Source organism: Mauremys mutica, chromosome 1 (genome assembly GCF_020497125.1).
Source record: "Mauremys mutica isolate MM-2020 ecotype Southern chromosome 1, ASM2049712v1, whole genome shotgun sequence".
In the NCBI taxonomy this organism is placed as follows: Eukaryota; Metazoa; Chordata; order Testudines; family Geoemydidae; genus Mauremys; species Mauremys mutica.
The window spans coordinates 41,991,883-42,011,316 of record NC_059072.1 but is presented as its reverse complement, the minus strand read 5'-3'; the positions used below and the strand labels follow the sequence as shown (position 1 = coordinate 42,011,316).

Below are 19,434 nucleotides of genomic sequence, written 5' to 3'. Positions count from 1 at the left end.
TGCTTTGAACATACACAGTGCTAAAAAGTAGTAAATGCTCTGAAAAATCAGGTCCAAAGCTTCTCAAATTGGGTTCCCAGAATTAGTGGATATCTTTTACATTAAAGTATCTGTGCCTCAGTTCCACATTTATAAAATGGGGATTCTACCACCTCACAGGGGGATTTGTGAAGATTAATGTTTGTGAAGCACTCAGATATTATGAAGAACCACAGAAAAGTCCACGAGGAAATTAATAATTCTGTTTTTATAGGGTTTGGATGGTATGCAGTAAATGAAATATGGGGCCACAGACATTGAATGAAGATAAAAAGCACCCATTCAGTGCATAGAACAATGCAAGGATCCTGTAGGAGAAAAAAATAGTATGAAACCATATAAGTAAAGACTATCATAAGGCATATATGAGAGGAAGGATAATCTAGTGATTAGGTCACTAGCCTAGGACATGGGAGACCTGGCTTCACATCCCTGCTCCACTTCAGTCTTCCTTTGTGACCTTCAACAAGTCATTTAGCTTCTCTGTGCCTTTGTTTTCCATCTGTAAAATTGGCCTAGCCTTGGAGTGGCCGGCAGTCTAGGTACCTACAACATAAGGCAAGAAACCTACAAGTCAGCCCTACTCGACGTTTGCTTAAAAAAAGGAGATGATGCTGATGCATACCACAAAGGGTTCAAATTATGTTACACAGGCAATATACTTTTCATAAAGTAAAAACCAAAAGACGACAATCTAACTCTTCCTCATGGCAAGAGTCCCACAGCATAAAATCCCTCCCCTCCCCATTACACTACATCTACATTATCCACTAGTTGTACTGTACTAAGAATTAAGAAAACATCCTTTTGTGAAAAGAAAAATTACAAGGTAAGTATGCATCCTTATTGCTAAATCTGACTAATGCTGAGAGTCCAGTTAAACAAACAAGTTTAGCACTTAAGGTTTTTACACAATAAAAAGTGTTCTTTTTTGAAGAGATGTGTATTTAGAAACCAATAGATGTGACATTAAACTATCAAAAACCTCAAAGGTCACACCTCTACAAGGCAGCATTAAAAAAAATTCAGAGTAACTGCTGTGTTAACTGTTATATTAAATAACTAGGGGTATGGCTACACTTGAGAGTTGCAGCACTGGTGGAGGCTTTCCAGTGCTGCAATTAGTAACTGTCCACACCTGCAGGGCACATCCAGCGCTGCAACTCCCTGGCTGCAGCGCTGGCTGTACACCTGGGTCTGCTTGGGGTATAACGATTGCAGTGCTGGTGCTACAGAGCTGCTCGTAAAGTGTGGCCATACACCAGCGCTGTTATTGGCCTCCAGGGTATTAGGAGATATCCCAGAATGCTTTTAACTAAATTACTCTCTTTGTTTTGTTGTGAACTCGGGGCTCCGGGAGCTGCTTATCTACAAAACAAACACAGCTCCTGTTTGCTGTGATCAATCTGTAACTGACTGTGAACAATCAAATGAGATAACCCACTACCTTGCTGTGAATGAGGCAGGCAGGGGGATGAGTGTTTGCTTGAGGATAGAAACAGCGGGGGCAGGGGGGAGAAAGGGAGTCCGTTGGAGCAGCTACTTATCTGGTCTGCAGGCTGTTTGCAGTTAAGAGTAAATGAGGGGTCAGGAAAATTTTCTGGTTTTGCAAGGCAGGGAGCTGATACACAGTGTCGGCTCCAAAAATCCACTCTCTCTCTCCCCCCCCCCCCCGGGTCCCTGTCACACTCCACCCCACCCCCCTCTTTTGAAAAGCACGTTGCTGCCACTTGAACGCTGGGATAAGCTGCCCATAATGCATCACTCCCAACAGCGCTGCAAATGTGGCCACACTGCAGCGCTGGTAGCTGTGAGTGTGGCCACACACCAGTGCTTTCCCTACACAGCTGTACGACCAGTGCTGTAATTCCCAGCGCTGCAACTCTCAAGTGTAGCCATACCCTAGGAGTAGCTAAATGCTACTAGGAGTAGCAAAAATGTGGTAGCAAATATTAAAGCTTGAAGCCTAAGCAGGAAAGTAGATAATCATATCAAATCAGACCACATCAGGGGACGGAAGGGAGGAGGGGGAAATGAGTGGAAATACATCAGAACAAACCGAACAGATTTCCAAACATGGCCCATACCCCCACTTACAGGTTTATGTTTAAAGGGATCTCATTAAATACCTGTGAAGAAAGTAGAGGTTACAATTCAGACAACAAAATAGCCAGAGATAAGTAAGCTACATTTTATCTGATAAGAAAGATTGCCAGTGAGCACTGTTTTTTCCCTAATGGATTCTATCTTCCTATTTCACAAAGATGCAATAACTCTAACAACTTTGGAATTTTATTTTAATCATCACTCATGTACTTCATTTCTTAAATATCATGATGTGTCAATGTATTGTAAATAATGAGAGTTGTCAAAGGGTTATCATTAAACATTGTCTGTTACAGTACTAGCAGAATCTATGCCCTTTTGCACACTAGTAGCTCCTACTACTGGAACTTGCATTTAATATTTCCTGCTTGGAAGATAATCTAAACAAGGGGAAAAGGCTCTTGACTGAGGAGTTCTTAAGTTTATCTGAAGTTATGCTGCCAATGGGGCTATCGTTTAGCAACATCTTTTTAGAGACACAAGCTATGTCAACATAAGAACCTGTGCAAATTACAGACACGGTATAATTAAAAGTTATCCTCCTATGCATTTTAGTGCAGACAAGAAACAGATGCATGCAAACTTCCTCATTACTTCAAGACCTGTACATTATAACTAGCCTTGGAAGGATTAGATTTTTGTCAGTAAACGCTGATTTCTCTGTGCACACAAACCAATGAAAAAATATTTCCATTGACAATAATCAACATTTACAGCTAGATAAAGTAAGAAAAATGCTGCTGGGGAACTTAAGAGTTCAAACAAGGATATTTAGTTTTTATATTTTGACTTGTGATGTTGAAAGTGTGTTTTAGTGGTTATAAAGCTAACTTTTTGAACCTCAACACCTACTATCATTAAACAATTGTTGTGCATGAGCTCGACAACTGAGCTTTACAGGACAAGTTAGCAGTGGTGAAGGAACATACATACACACACTCTAAAGGAGGGAAATAAGATATACAGTGACTAATATTACAAGTCATTTTTCTGAAAAGAAAAGTCTGTTACTAAATCAATTCCTCCCTCTTACAACTCTGTTGCACCCTGCTTCATCCTGCTCCTCAACTGAGGAACCATGCACACATCCATTTCTTGTCTGAACTAATATGATTTGAAGAAAACAGCCTTTTCATTTAAACGTAACAAGCCAGTAATGTGCTGCAGACAAACGCACTGCATGGGGTGTGGAGGACCCGAGCTGATTAGATTACCACAACATCAGCCTGGAGCTGCCATCTTTAGAATCTCTAAAGGACAAAAGAGGGAAATTACAATTTTTATTCAACATTTACCATAAGTAACTTTAAAAGTACGTTTATGGTCAAGCATTTAGGTATCCTACCTATGGTTATAACCATCTCTTTCAGTTCACTGAGGTAGGTCTCAAAAAGCAAAATTCGTTACTAATTCCTTTAGGATGATGTAAATAAACTAAGGGCTTGGCTACACTTGCAGATGTAGAGCGCTTTGAGTTAAACCAGCCTTCGGAGAGCGCAGTAGGGAAGGTGCTGCAGTCTGTCCACACTGACAGCTGCAACACACTGGCATGGCCACATTTGCGGCACTTGCAGTGGCATTGGGAGCGGTGTATTATATGCAGCTATCACAGCGTTCAATTGGCTGCAAGGTGCTTTTCAAATGCAGGGGTTGGGGTGGAGTGTGACAGGGAGTGTGTTGTGTGTATGTGGGGGGGGGGGGAGAGAGTGGGTTTTTGGGGTGCTGAGAGTGTGTCAGCATGCTGTCTTGTAAGTTCAGATCCCTCTTTCCCCCACCTCTCTCACACCCACTGACAGCAAGCAACATTCCTAAGTAATGTTTACTTTGTCACTGAGCAGATAAGCATGATGGCTGTCAAACGGAGCTTTGAAAGGGCATATCCGCATTCCTACAGCCAAGTTCAAAAAAAATTACAGGAGTGGCCACTTGACTTAAGGGGACTGACCTCCGGAAACGTCCCATAATCAGAGCACAGTAATGCAACACCTCGTTCACACTGACGTTGCGGCGTCTCAGCCAAGACGCATCAGACCTTATTCCTCTCCACTAGGCGGAGTACCAGGAGCACTCTAGCCACAGAGTCAGAGTGTTCTATGTGCCTTGCCAGTGTGGGAGTGAAAGCACAATGGGCAGCTTTAGTGCGCTCTAACCTGCAAGTGTACCCAAGCCCTAAGGCTAACTAACCATTCTTAAATTCGGACTTTAATCAAATGTAGGGACTTCAGGGCTTTTAACTACCGCACATTCCTAAATGACTGAATATAGGGGAACACAGGACCTTTCTAATTGGACATTATATTTTTTCTCCCCTATTTAGTACTACACAGTGGACCATTTATTTCTCCTCCCCTATGTCTGCAGCAGTAGGGTCTACTCCACTAGTGCCTTTCAATAAAAAAAGATTTAGATGTGCCACACAAACAAACAAACATGAATGCTAGATATAAAAACTAAAATAAGGCAGCAAAGATAAGTATTTTAAATATACCTTATCACACCCCACCCCTCCCAAATGTAAAGGGATGATGCCTCCACAGGCCCCAACTTTCCTTGGCGCTGCTTGGTGCTCGCCCCGGCCCCGCCTCCTCCCTGCCCCTATTGGACCCCTCCTCAAATCCCCGCCTCTTCCCCCTCCCTCCCACCGCCTTGCCCGCGAAGCAGGTGTTTCCCGGCTGAAGCGCGGCTCGGCGGCCCACTCCGGGGAGTAGGAGACGGCGGCGGCCGCGTAGCGGAGGCGAGCTGGGGCGGGGAGCTGGCGCTGGGTGCGGCGCACCCACCCGTTTTTCCTCCCTGACGTTTTAACTCTTACTAGGACCCCCCCCGCCCCCCTCGCTGGAATGATCGTCCCAGCAGGAGACTCACCTGTAATGAGCACAGGCCAGGCAGCAGCAGCTCCCCCTTAGCCGAGCCCCTTTCCTAGCCCCACCAAAACAATGCAACGGCCCCACTGCGGCTGTCCCTAGCCTGGGCAGGACGCACCCTCAGCTGACTCCGGGAACGAGGCGTGAGCAGAGGGGCCCCGCAGACCGGCTCGGCACTCAGAACCCTGCAGGGACCCGCTGGGAAGCGCCTTTGCCTTGGGACCTGTGTACAAACCCCGCTGCCGCTCCCGTCTCCCTACGCTCCCCCTACGTCACTGCTTCTCTCGGGGAAAATGGCGTCCTCCGCTCTCCCCTCCCTCCCCCTACACGGGGTTCGCCCGTCCCGCCGGGCAGGGGCAAGGTCTCCAGGGCGAAGCCAAACGTTCGCCATTTTGCTTGTGGGCTGGAGCGCGCTCTGTGTCCGTTAAGTCCTGCCTCGTGCCGTGTCCATATTACAAAGGGGGTTTCCTCGCGGTATTAAACTGTTCGAGGGCCGGGGCCAGAGCGCGCGCGCCCCGCGATCGAGAATTGCCGGAAAGCGGCAGCCTAGGGAACGGCAGGGCCGAGGGGACTGTGGGTCGGGTGGAGAGTGGGGCGATCGCGCAGCGGAGTCCACAGGCGAGGGGGAGGGGCAGGGGCAGGAGCTCGGGCCCAAAGTGATGCTGTGGGTGACCTAAAGCGCCTAGCGAGACCGTGTCTTCCGCAGGGACACAGACATCGAAACCTGTCTTCAGCCTACCCCCAAGCGAGCCCCCGCACCAGCCTACGCCCTGCCCTCTTGTGAGCCTGGGCCAGCCGTACTCTCACACCCAGGGTTTGGGGGAGGCTGCAAGACCGAGGCAATCTCCCCCACGCAGAGTGAGACGGGGGATAAGAGACTGAAGCGCATTTGGTGGACAATGGAGGGTTGCGGGCTGAGGATATCTTCCCCTCTTCCCCCCAGTTAGTGGCGACCTAAGGCCAGTGATTTCCCTACATGCCCGACCTAAGGCCAGTGATTTCTCTACACGCCCCCTGAATTTCCCCAATACCCCCCCTTCCCCCCAGTTTTGTGAATTAGTTACATGCCAAACCTGGTGGCTGAATTGTGCGACTTTGTCCTCACCCACAACTATTTCACATTTGGGGACAATATATACCTTCAAGACAGCGGCACTGCTATGGGTACCCGCATGGCCCCACTATATGCCAACATTTTTATGGCTGATTTAGAACAATGCTTCCTTAGCTCTCGTCCCCTAATGCCCCTACTCTGCTTGCACTAATTGGTGACATCTTCATCATCTGGACCCATGGAAAAGAAGCCCTTGAGGAATTCCACCAGGATTTCAACAATTTCCATCCCACCATCAACCTCAGCCTAGACCAATCCACACAAGCAGTCCATTTCCTTGACACTACTGTGCTAATAAGCGATGGTCACATAACCACCACCTATACCAGAAACCAAATAGATTGGCAAGGTCGCTATACTTTGCTGGAATTAGGGGACTGGTATTTCTCGATGCTGATGTGCACAGCCTTCCTTGGGGCTCTCCTATGCTAGGTCTGGTTCGACACCACAGCTGGCAGAATCTGGAGTTAAGTCGTATCTCCTGTGTTGCCCAGGAAATGCTCTGGTTATAGAGGGAAAGCCAGGGGAGGCTCAGTATGACTGGGAAGTGGGATGAGAGGATCAGGTTAAATTGTAGGGTCTCTTGGAGGACCTGAAGAGATTCTGTCTCATAGGAAATGGGCCCAGAAGACAACATATTGCTGTCAATTGTCTCTACCCAATCCAGGGCAAACTTCTTCTGTACAGGCAGGCAGTTAACTCTGGCAAAAGTCAAGTCCATGAAGTTGCTAGATGCCCTGGAGTCAATAAATGCAAGCAAGTGGGATTGATGGAAGTACTGTAATGCAGGGACACATGCAAGTAGTAGAGGGAGCCCATTTGGGGAACCTGATCCCCCTATTACTTCCAGCCGTGATCCCTCTATTGGGGCGGCACAAGATCATTTACTGGCACAAGGGCCAGGCTGAACCTGTGGGGCACCCAGAAGCAAAGTGGCCACACTCCCTACAATACGGACAGAGCCCATTCTGGTACCAGTGCTCATTCTCTCGGTCTGTGAAGCATCTGTAAGTGGCATCAGTTTGCATGGGCTCTGGTCTGGGATTGGGAAGAGTGCATGGTCAGGGGAGTACGGTACTAGGCTGGGGTCTGTTGTAAGTCCTCCTCCTTTCCAGGCATTGTTCAAACAGCCAGTTGTCAGTTTGGATACAAACTTGATAGAGGATGACAACGCGGGGAAGGAGAGGTAGGGCGAACTGAGCAATCTCATCTTTTATGGCATCATTTGGCCCTCAACAAAAGTGGTAGATCTGCACTGCCTCATTCCAGGTAGTATAGGCAGCCAGGCACCAGAAGTAGGCTGAATAAGCTGAGCCTGTGAACCCTGTGAGAGGAACTGCAAGGAGGCTTCAGCGGTGTGGGCCTACTTGTGGTCATCAAATATGAACAAGAAGATTGGATGAATTCTTCAAAACAGCCAAGAACTGGGTCTGCCCATTCCAGAAGGAGTGATATCCAGTGCAAGGCTTCTCCTGTTAGAAGGCTGATGATCAGCCCCACCTTTGCCTTGTCGTTTGGGTAGATGGCTGTACAAATCAAAACAACAGGTGGCACTGGATAATGAACCCTCAGAACGTATGAGGGCCACTGTCGGAGAAAAACTCAGTTCTCGCTTTTTCTTTTGGGTGCAGCAAAATCAAATACTTTATTATTTCTCCAGTAATTACAATGGAGGGAGAGAGTGCCATAGGACACAGGGTCACCCCAGTCCCGGACAGGTCTCTCAACTGGTAAACAATTACAGCAAGCCTTTATACCTTTGTTACAGACAATTTCCTAGCAATAATACAGACGGTAAAAAGCAACAAATACATTTTGTTTATACATAAGCCTTTCTGCTATCTTATTTGTCTCACTGCTAAAAGACGCCAGCCTGTATATTTGGTTATCAAGTTGCAAGGTCGTAATAACTTTTTACACAGTTCTTGTCCTCTGCCTCACACTATCCTGCTTCTATAAATCTCACGTCATTAGGGTCACAGCTAGCCTAACTCTTGCTAACTGACTGACATGCATTAAAATGCCCTTCAAATCCTTATTAATTCTTTCCCTGCTTCCACACCACTAACAAACCACTTTGGCAACAGGACGTTTGGATTGTCCTCTGTGGTTGCTGCCACGGCCAATCCCAGAGTCTCTGGAATGATCTGGACCTGCCCTCGGAGGGAGGCATTTTCTACCTGCAACTGGGCAACTTAGCTCTGGAGACTCTGAAGTAGGGAGAGGAACAGTTCCTAGCCAAGTGGTGATGTTGCACAGACTGTGTTTCTGCTCTTCCTGTGGGATTAAATACTTGTCCCTGGGGGTCATCTGCCCCTTTCCTTGCTATGGATTGGCTGAGGGATGAGTCATCACAGGCTCTGGCTGAGGATTTACCTCACACTGGCCTCCTCCCCTCTATCCCTTTGCAGGTGCAAGGGCTAGTACAGAAATGAATTTAGAATTCAAACATCTCTTCACACTTTAGCTCTGACTCTATGCGAAGTGGGCTACACACAGAGAAGGGTTATCTTAGGCCTCATAGTGGGAAGGGTGGGTGCTAGTTGGTAGTGCAAACAGCCTTGGTGAGGGGTGGACTGTGAAGCACACAGTCAGCCAGTCCACTGTCCAGTTCATGGACCTTCGGGTATCTGTAGTCTGCAGGGGATACAAAACCCTAGGATAAAATTCTTTTTTGTTAAAATGACAGGAGGTACCGGGAGAAGCTATGAAAATAGGGACACTCTGGTGTTTCAGTGACACGTTCCCCAGACATGATGATGTTTGGATGAAGCATGATGATATGTGCCGAAAATCTATTTACTCTGTGTGCCATTGCAATGTTATAATGTACATGGCACAACATCATGACAGCCAAGCATCTCCCATCAAGCAAAATTAGTCTTATTACTCCAGCACCTCTAGTACTTATTTAATGCCAACCTACTCTACATCTCTCCACACATTCTCATGTCTACAGTTCCTGCCGTATGGTACAGCTTACTTTTGCTTGCTTGTCATGTTATAAATGGTCATATTTAATCATACAGCATCACAGCAAGAAATCACATTATTTCTCCTTCCAATACCTCTTTATTTCTCTCTCCCTGTTCTATTATTCTGTTTTGGAACTGTAATATTTCTCTCTCTAAAGTGTTTTGGTTATGTAACCCTTCTGCCTGATAGAATTGGCAGCAACAAGGGCTGGGTTCAATATCTAGGTGTTTCTCTTGAACAATACAACACAAAACCAGGTCGAGCCCCCACGCAGTAACCTAGGACAATCACATACCATCTTCTGCATGCCTCTAAGAGGCAATATTTCCCCTCTCACAAGCACAGAGTCTGAGTATAGAAAAGAAACTTTTAATAAAAGGAGGGAAGTAACCAGGCATTAATTTGGGAAAACACCACAACGGGGTTCATAAACATAAACCATGAGTAAGGCTACGTTTTAGTCACACATATTTTTAGTAAAAGTCATGAACAAGTCATGGCCAGTAAACAAAAATTCACAGCCTGTGACCTGTCCATGACTCTTACTAAAAATACCAGTGAATAAAACTTGGGGGAGGGCTTCCCGGGGGCCCTGTGGTTGCTGGGGGAGGGCAGCTCAGCTACTTGGCTCCTTACCTTGGTCCACACCTCCTCCCCCTAGCCCCCCCAGCAGCAGCAGACTTTTGGTGTGGGAGGGGCCAGGGGGTTGTGGCATGGGATGGGGTGAGGCAGGCTCTGGGTGGCGCTTACTGGGGGGCTCCTCGGAAGTGGCAACATCCCCCTTGTTCAGCTGCTAGGGAGAGGCATGGCCAAGCAGCTCTGTGGGCTCTCAGTTGAATCTAAATTAGCTCTGTTATTACACAGTGGAAAGAGTAACGGTGAAATGGTGTCTGGGGCCCTTAGGCAGGGCTCACACCACGAGGTACAAGTACCTGTCCCCACCATCTCTACTTACTGGGCTTTGGTAATTCTTTGCAGTCTGTTTTGCAATTAATTATCTTAAGTAATTTTGTATCATCTGCAAACTTTGCCATCTCACTGTTTACCCCTTTTTTTCCAGATCATTTATGAATATGTTGACCATTTATTCCTACCCTTTGTTTCCTATCTTTTAACTGGAGTGCCTCTGAATGCTTTTAGGATCATCTAACTATCCTTAATTTAATTTAATGACAAGCTTTTTGTTATCTTAATCACTGTGCCTCTGTTTATAAATAAACTCCCTACCACAAGGGCAGAAGTTGTTAGCAGCACAGAAACAGAACTCATCATATTCCACACTCAAGCTCTGGATCCTGGGTGTTGAGCACCCACTATTTTTTTTCTGTGGGTACCTGAGCCCCAGAGCACCTACACATGGAGTGAGCGCCTGTGCATGGGAGACCAGAATTGCACACAAACAGTAGTCCAGATGAGGTCTCACCACCAGTGCCTTGTATCCTAACACTTCCCTGTCTCTACTGGAAATACCTTGCCTCATGCTGCAGCTGCACCCCAGGACCGAGTTAGCCTTTTTCATAGCCACATCAGATTGAGGGCTCATAGTCATCCTCCTGTGATCAACAAACACACCCACCCAGGTCTTACTCTTCCTCTCTGTCACTTCCAACTGATAAATCCCCAGTTTATAGCAAAAATTCTGTTGTTAGTCCCTGCATGATCTCCCATTTTGCACTATTAAATATCATCCTATTTCTATTACTCCAGTTTACATGGTCATCCAGATTTTCTTGTATGATATTCTTCCATATTGGGAATACCTCCCACCTTTGTGTCATTCACAAATTTCCTACTTTTTTGTGCCAAGGTCAGCAATAAAAATGTTAAATAAGATTGGTCCCAAGACTGATCCCTGAGGAACTCCAGACTTCACTAGTAAGCTCCCCCATGCCTAACAGTTTGCTTTTCAGTATGACCCATTGTCGTCTCCCCTTCAACCAGTTCCTTATCCACATTTCAGTTCTCATATTAATCCCAATCTTCTCCAATTTAACTAATAATTTCTCATTGGAACTGTATCAAATGCCTTACTAACATCCAGGTAAATTAGATCTACTGCATTTCCTTTGTCTAAAAAATCTTCTCAAAGAAAGATATTAGTAATGTTGTTACCACCTCTTGAATCCAACAATTGTAGAAAAATCTTCAATTACTTTCTGTCATTTAGGCAACTCACTTTTTGCAGTTCATCAAGCTTGAGTTGGAACAGATCATTTAACTTTAGGAAACATCCTAACAGCCCTTTCTTATCTTAATCACCCATTAATCACTCTGTTTATAAACACAATTCTGACTCCCTGCCTCAGGGACCAACCAAGGAAGTTTTTTTAAAGGCCTTTGAAGCTCCCCCTAGAACTGTGTGCATAGACACCGCAGAGACTGGGGCCTTGGCTACACTTGCAAGCGCATTAAATCAGCCCCGGGCGCCCTAACTCTGGAGGTGTCCACACTGACAAGGCACTTAGAGCATTTGGACTCTGCAGCTGGAGCGCTTCTGGTAATCCACCTCCACGAGAAGCATAGAGCTTGCTGCACCCTGGCTGAAATGCTGGGGTGTCAGTGTTGCATTACTGCACTGTGATTGGCCTGCAGAAATGTCTCATAATCCCTTGAAGTCAAGTGGCCACTCTGGTCATTGTTTTGAACTGGGCTGCAGGCATGCAGATATCCCCTTTCAAAGCTCCATTTCTGACAGCCGGCATGCTTATCTGCTCAGGGACAAAGCAAACCATTACTGTGGAATGCTCATGCTGCAGAGGCAGGCATTTGTGCATTTTTGTGTGTGTGTGTGAGAGAGAGAGAGGCGGGAGGTGGGGGCTGATGTTAGGGTTTCGCCCTGCCGCTGTCTGAACTTACAAGACAGCATGCTGACACACTCTCTGCCCCCCAAAACACACCATCTCTCCTCCTATATTCACACAACACACTTCCTGTCACACTCCACCCCCCATTAGAAAAGCACGCTGCAGCCACTTGCACACTGGGATAGCTACCACAATGCACTCTTCTCTGTGGCAAGAGCTGTTAGTGTGGCCATGCCACTGTGCTTGCAGCTGACAGTGTGAACACATGGCAGTGCTTTCCCTGCTGCTGTTTCCAAGGGCTAGTTTAACTCCCAGAACTCTACATCTGCAAGTGTAGCCATAGCCTGAATGAGGACAAAAACAAAAAGTGGAAGATCCTCCCCACCTCCCGCCAAAACCTGTAACCCACTATACATTATGAGGAATTAAAAAAAAACAGCCAAAATCCACTTCTTGTAAGTGGATTTGACAATTTTGCTTTGGAACCCATGTCCCCTGCCTAAAGAGTGCTGTTTAGTTGAGGGCAAGTCCCTCAATCAGGATATGCCCAGTACAGTTCTGCTTCCCTTGATTAGCACAACAAGGATAATAAAGGATAACCCTTTATTACTCCTGCCCCAATAACAAGTAGACTGGGGGTCCAACACCAGCCAAAAGTGATCATTTGGGCAAGCAATCCCATCATGCTGAGCATCTAGGCAGGGTGGGTCTGCCCATGCAAACGAGATCAGCCTGAAGTCCTCTTCCACAGCTCATCACTAGATGTCAGGGGTGAGCTCATTCAGACTCTGCTTACAGTTACACTTGTGTAAAAGACACAATACAAAATAAAGTTGAATTGTAAAGTATCTGTTAAGTAGAGGAATTCTTCAGGGAGATTCTCTAAGATTTATTTCTCTCAGTCGTTTTTATTATTGCCAACCTAATATAAGAACAGATTTATTCTTGTGGATTACCACAACTCTCAAGTTCCAGCTCTTAATCCCACATTTCCCTGTGGCAACTAGAGTGCTTGATTAGAGTGCAAAAGTAATATTAGAACAGTGTTATACCAACATGCCAAAAAATAACCCATTTTGGATCTGTGTGGATAAAGAATGTTACATTTACTAGTACCGAATCTTCCCTGATTGCCTGCATTTCTCACTGTTCTCATCTCTGCAGGTCACTTTTTGGTTTACTTCTTTCTCCCATGTGTTTGCTAGCTAAAGCTGGCTGGGAAGTGGAATTTCCATCCTGTGAAAAATTTTGAGTTTTCAGAATTTTTTTCATCCCAAATCAGGAAGAAAATCCCAAATTCTATTTTTGGCAATGTTTTGATGTTTCCAAAACAAAATATGCTCCCCAGGATCTGTGGCTGCCTGGGAACCCTGGAAATCACATCTCCCCAGCAGTCCAGCAGGCAAGCTGTGGGGGAACTGGTATCCCAGGGAGCCAGGCACACATCCCTGCTTGGTTTCCACTGAAAGTTTTGATGGAATCAACACATTCTCACAGAATGTTTTCGTTGCATCTCATCAGCATTTTTTAATGGAAAACTGTTCTGTAGGAACATTTTCAACCAGCTTTGTTGCTATCTCTATCGCTAATTTTGAAAATGACACCAAGTTTGATCACAGTTGAATTTAGAAAGAATCACCTGATAAAGAAAGGAAGCAACTATGAAGGTGGTAAGGGGATTCTTGGATGGGTATTAGTCCAGTGAGTCAAAAAAGTCTCTGGAAACTAAAAAAAGGCTTAAACTGGGCAAACCCCATACAAGCCCCCATTCAAAGGGTAATTGATCCCTGAACTAAATCATAAAGCTATTATTCTCTCCCCCAAAGCCTTCCTTAAGACCCACTTCTTCTGAGATTTCTTTAAGAAATCTGCCAGTTGATGCTGAGTAGATGCTGTCATGGACATCTGCATTTATTTATTTATCTATAAAATACATTTTAAAAATGTCAAACAATTTGGAACCATCAGCTGTGCTCACCACACAATCTAAATTACCACACAATTTTCTCACAGGTACCCTCATTTTCCCTCCCCAAAATACTGTTTATGATGCTTTTAGCATTTTTTTTAAATTAGATTGTAAAACTCAGAGCACTCTAGGTTTTCATGAATAGTAAGAAGAGCTGACAATGTGCTATCATGTATACAAGTGAATAGGGAAGTGGGAATGACTACAGCACCAGTGCATCAGAAGAGCTTAACAAATGCAGCTAGATTCCAGCTGGCTGTGTAGACAGGCATTTTCATACTTTCAAATGTTTGAGTCTCTTAAAATTAATCTTAATTCTGAATTTCATGGGTTTCTAATTATTCTACCTGTGGAGAGGTTAACCGGGGCTCATCTCCCTCTGGGGTGGCGGGGACCCGCACCACCACACTACATTGGGGAATAGGTCTTGCGAGGAGTTAGTCCAGCCGCAGGAGTCATCCTCTGCGGCCTTTGTGAAGGAAGAAATAACACAGTAAGCCCAGGCCCTTGGTCAGGGCAAGACATTGGTGAGTCAGGTGCTCAAGCCCTCAGGCAGGGTCTGAGCAACAACAGTATATAATAGCAAGCCCTAGGTCAGGGCAGGGCAATGGTGAGTCAGACGCTCAGGCCCTCAGGTAGGGTCTGAGCAACAACAGTATATAATAGCAAGCCCAGGCCTTAGGTTCAAAAGGGCCTTGGAGAGGGGGAGACTGCCACCCATGAGTTGGGTGGCAGGGGGGATGCAGGCCCTCCCACTCCACTGTGTCCCAGCCCAGGGCCCTATCAGCAGCAGAAGACCCGCTGCTGCGTCAGTGGGGATCCTGGCTGCAACACACTAACACAGGTTCTGGCAGTGCTGCAGCAAGACTAGGGTCAGCTGCCCTCAGGCTACTTCCAGACTCCCCCTCTTGAGGTACCTGGGTCAGGGTGCTGTCCTCAGGGGGGGTCCAGCACCATGGGTTCCTCAGGATAGCTGGCATGGGGTAGACTCAGCAACTCCTTCTCGTAGTTGGCACAGGGCAGGCTCAGCAACTCCTCCAGGTAGCTGGTGTGGGGTAGTCTCGGCAACTCCTCCAGGTAGCTGGCACGGGGCAGCCTCAGGAGAGTGATATCATTCATGGTCACCTGGTTGAAATAGGGGAATATTTGTAAGGGAACAATAAAAGGACCCTGTTCATGCTGGGCTGTTTGCGTTTGGCTAAAAGGGATCATCCCTGAGAATAGCCATGCGGTGGAGGGGGGGTGAAGGGATCATTCCAGAGAATCACCATGTAGTGGGGTCGGGGGATGGGTGTGCTGCACATCCACCTGAAAACCACAGCCCCTCCTTTTAAATGTCCAATGCAACTGGCATTGCTTGCTATGGGAAAGGAGGGTGCTGCAGTTTGAAAATCACCATTCCCATATTATGAAGGCAGAAGGAGCCAACCCATATACCTTCTGGCTTATCATGGCTGCCTGGAAATCAAATTCTGTTGCCCAGCCATGTATGATGTGTCACCACACCCGCAGGTGCTCCATATAAAAGGCAAAATGTGACCTTGTACCTAAAGCACATGTGCTGTCTGCTGTGAATTGCTTGATTCACTGTGAAAGAGTCTCCCTTTTGTTCGCAGAAATGTATCTTCTTAAAATCTACTCTCCCTTTTTATCCCCCCCACAGGTGCAAATGTTTCTACACTCCCCCTATCATCTCCATCCCAGAGGTTATTGCAGATTAGAAAGTGAAAAAAACACACTCGTGACAAGATGTTCTCAGAGCTTATGCAGTCCTCCCACATTGATAGGGCACAGCTGAATGTATGGAGGCATACAGTGACAGAGGTCAGGAAATCATACAGTGAGCACAATGAGAAGAGGCAGGATGCAATGCTGAGGTTAATGGGGGAGCAAACGGATATGCTCAGGCATCTGGTGGAGCTGCAGGAAAGGCAACAAGAGCACAGACCACTGCTGTATCCACTGCATAACCACCTGTCCTCCTCAACAAGTTCCATACCCCCCTCACCCAAATGCCCAAGAACACGGGGGTGGAGGCTCCGGGAACCCAGCCACTCCACTCCAGAGGATGGCCCAAGCAACAGAAGGCTGTCATTCCATAAGTTTTGATTTGTAGTGTGGCTACAAAAAGCAATGTGCCCTTGTCCTTCCCTCCTCCCCTCCTCTCCCACCCCACCCGGGCTACCTTGTCAGTTATCTCATTTTTTTTAATCAATAAAGAAAGAATGCATGGTTTCAAAACAATAGTGACTTTATTTTGTTTGCCAGCTGTGATTGAAGGGGGGGAGGGTGGTTGACTTACAGGGAATTTAAATCAACAAAGGAGGCAGGTTTACACACACAACTGTCACACTGTAGCCTGGCCAGTCATGAAACTGGTTTTCAAAGCCTCTCTGATGTGCAGTGCACCTAGCTGTGCTCTTCTAATCACCCTGGTGTCTGGCTGCTCAAAATCGGCTGCCAGGCGATTTGCCTCAACTTCCCACCCCACCATAAATGTCTCCCCCTTACTCTCACAGATATTATGGAACACACAGCAAGCAGCAATAACAATGGGAATACTGGTTGCGGTGAGGTCTAACCTAGCCAGCAAGCAGCGCCAGCGAGCTTTTAAACATCCAAAGACACATTCTACCACCATTCTGCACTTGCTCAGCCTGTAGTTGAACTGCTCCTTACTACTGTCCAGGATGCCTGTGTACGGCTTCATGAGCCATGGCATTATGGGGTAGGCTGGGTCTCCAAGGATAACTATAGGCATTTCAACATCCCCAACAGTAATTTTCTGGTCTGGCAAGTAAGTCCCTTCTTGCAGCTGTTCAAACAGCCCAGAGTTCCTAAAGATGCGAGCGTCATGCACCTTTCCTGTCCATCCCACTTTGATGTCAGTGAAACATCCCTTGTGATCCAGCAGTGCTTGCAGCACCATTGAGAAGTACCCCTTGTGGTTTACATACTGGTTGGCAAGGTGGTCTGGTGCCAAGACAGGGATATGCATTCTATCTATTGTCCCACCACAGTTAGGGAACCCCATTCCAGCAAAGTCATCCACTATGGCCTGCACATTTCCCAGAGTCACTACCCTTGATAGCAGAAGGTTAGTGATTGCCTTGGCTTCTTGGATCACAGCAGCCCCCACAGTAGATTTGCCCACTCCAAATTGATTCCCAACTGACCAGTAGCAGTCAGGTGTTGCAAGCTTCCACAGGGCTATCACCACTTGCTTCTCAACTGTCAGGGCAGCTCTCATCTTGGTATTCCTGCACTTCAGGACAGGGGGGAGCCACTCACACAGTTCTACGAAAGTGGCCTTAAGCATGTGAAAGTTTCACGGCCACTGGGAATCATCCCATACCTGCAACACCATGCGGTCCCACCAGTCTGTGCTTATTTGCCGGGCTCAGAATTGGTGTTCCACTGTATCAACCTGCCCTATGCCCTACTGCCACCATGATGTCCCAATTGCCACATCCCGTGCTTTCAGGAATGTCTGTGTCCATGTCCTCCTCACAAATGTCCTCGTGCTGGCGTCTCTTAGCCCGGTTCTGCATATACTGCAGCGGTGAGCTGAGCGGGCTCCATGCTTGCCGTGCTATGGCGTCTGCATGGGTAACCCAGGAAAAAAGGAGTGAAATGATTGTCTGCCGTTGCTTTCACGGAGGGAGGGAGGTAGGGAGGGGAGACTGACGACATGTACCCCAAACCACCCACGACAATGTTTTTGCCCCATCAGGCATTGGGAGCTTAACCCAGAATTCCAATGGGCAGCGGAGACTGCGGGGACTGTGGGATAGCTTCCCACAGTGCACTGCTCCATGAGTCGATGCTAGCCATGGTATTGAGGATGCACTCCTCCGACTTAATGCACTTAGTGGGGACACACACAATCAGCTGTATAAAATCGCTTTCTAAAAATCAACTCTATAAAACTGACCTAATTTTGTAGTGTAGACATACCCTAAATATAGGTTCCTATTTTTAAAAAAAAATCTTGGCCCCAGTTTTGGAAGTACAGTAACTCCTCACTTAAAGTCATCCTGGTTAACGTAGTTTCATTGTTACATTGCTGATCCATTAGGGAACCTGCTCGTTTAAAGTTGTGCAATGCTCCCTTCTAACATTGTTTGGCAGCCGCCTGCTTTGTCCACTGTTTGCAGGAAGAGCAGCCCATTGCAGCTAGTTGGTGGGGGCTTGGAACCAGGGTGGACCGGCAGCCCCCCATCAGGTCCCCCTATCAGCTCTCACTCCCCTAAGTTCCCTGTACAGCAGCTGCCCAGCAGGCTAACAATTGGAGCTGTCCCTCCCCCCACTGCCATGTGCTGCTCCTGCCCTCTGCGTTGGAACTGCTCCCCGAGACTCTTGCTTGCTGTGTGGGGGGGAAGGAAGGAAGAGGGGGGCTAATGTCAGGGTGTCCTCCTCCCCCCGGCTCCTGCACCCAGCTTACCCAATAGAGCAGGGGGGACACACGACAGGGCTCAGAACAGAGGGATCTTGCTGGCAGCAGCAGCTGTGGTCTCAGCAACCTGATCTAATTAACAAGGCAGTGTACTTAAAGGGGAAATGCGCATCTCTCTCTCACACACACAGTGTGTGTCTCTGTCTCTGTCTGTGATGCTCTCTCCCCTCCCTCCATTCCTGCTGCCTTGTAGACCATGAGAGTTAACCCTTGAGGGCTCAGCCAATTGCTAGTTCATCATTTAGCAGTAAGGCATTCCCTGGGAAATATCCCACCCTCTGACTCCTCCACCTCAACCAAGTTTCACAATCATCATCACTGTGTACCAGTATTAAATTGTTTGTTTAAAACTTATACTGTGTGTATACTTGTCTGGTGAAAAAAAATTCCTTGGAACCTAACCCCCTCATTTATATTAATTCTTATGGGGAAACTTAACATCGTTTTGCTTAAAGTCACATTTTTCAGGAACATAACTACAACGTTAAGTGACGAGTTACTGTATTGGGTGAGATTTTCAAAAGTGCCTTTCAATGGGATTTGGGTGGGTCTAATTCCCTCAAGCACTTTTGAAAATTCTACTTTTTGGTCTCTGTTTTCATGCAAATACTTTGGTAATAAATAAGAACAAATACATAAAAATAAATATATAAAAACCAGACTACACTCTATGACTGGAATTGTTCCTTACTGTACCATATCGAATTCTTTATTTCCATGAATCATTAGTTATTCTTTAATAGTCCATTTAAATGCTCCTAAATTAAAATGCCACACATTAAAATTTGTAAAAAATACAGTCCCCAGAAAGCATCAGTCATTTCAATTGAGAGCTGTTGGAACAGAGTAAAAGGAACAAAAATCATCTGGATCTGCAAGTATCTCACACAGCTAGAGCCAGCCCTTGTTGGCTGGCTAACTTGTATTATTGATGGCAGCATTTAGATAAGGTTTTCTAGAAATTTATTTACAAAGGCCAAATTCACTCAATTATGGGAAGGCAGAGATCGATTTCACTGAAATAATCTGTTCTTCATTTGACCTACACTTCATAGCAGCAAAAAATACAAATGTATAAGAACGATTAAAATGATTACAGTATGTTTAAT

General features: G+C 46.4%; 1 protein-coding gene across 4 annotated transcripts in view; it reads right to left on the bottom strand.

Moving 5' to 3' along the window:
• POT1 (protection of telomeres 1) overlaps positions 1–19,434 on the bottom strand; it is a 188,068-nt gene that overhangs the window by 160,234 nt on the left and 8,400 nt on the right. Inside the window, exon 3 of one of the 4 annotated variants that reach the window (XM_045031745.1) lies at positions 14,787–14,994. The gene's annotated coding sequence lies outside the window, so the exon portion shown is untranslated. Of the gene's footprint in view, positions 1–4,633; positions 4,658–5,007; positions 5,269–14,786; positions 14,995–19,434 lie in introns of those variants that run through there. The other 3 variants (XM_045031744.1, XM_045031753.1, XM_045031773.1) reach the window with 3 other exon arrangements.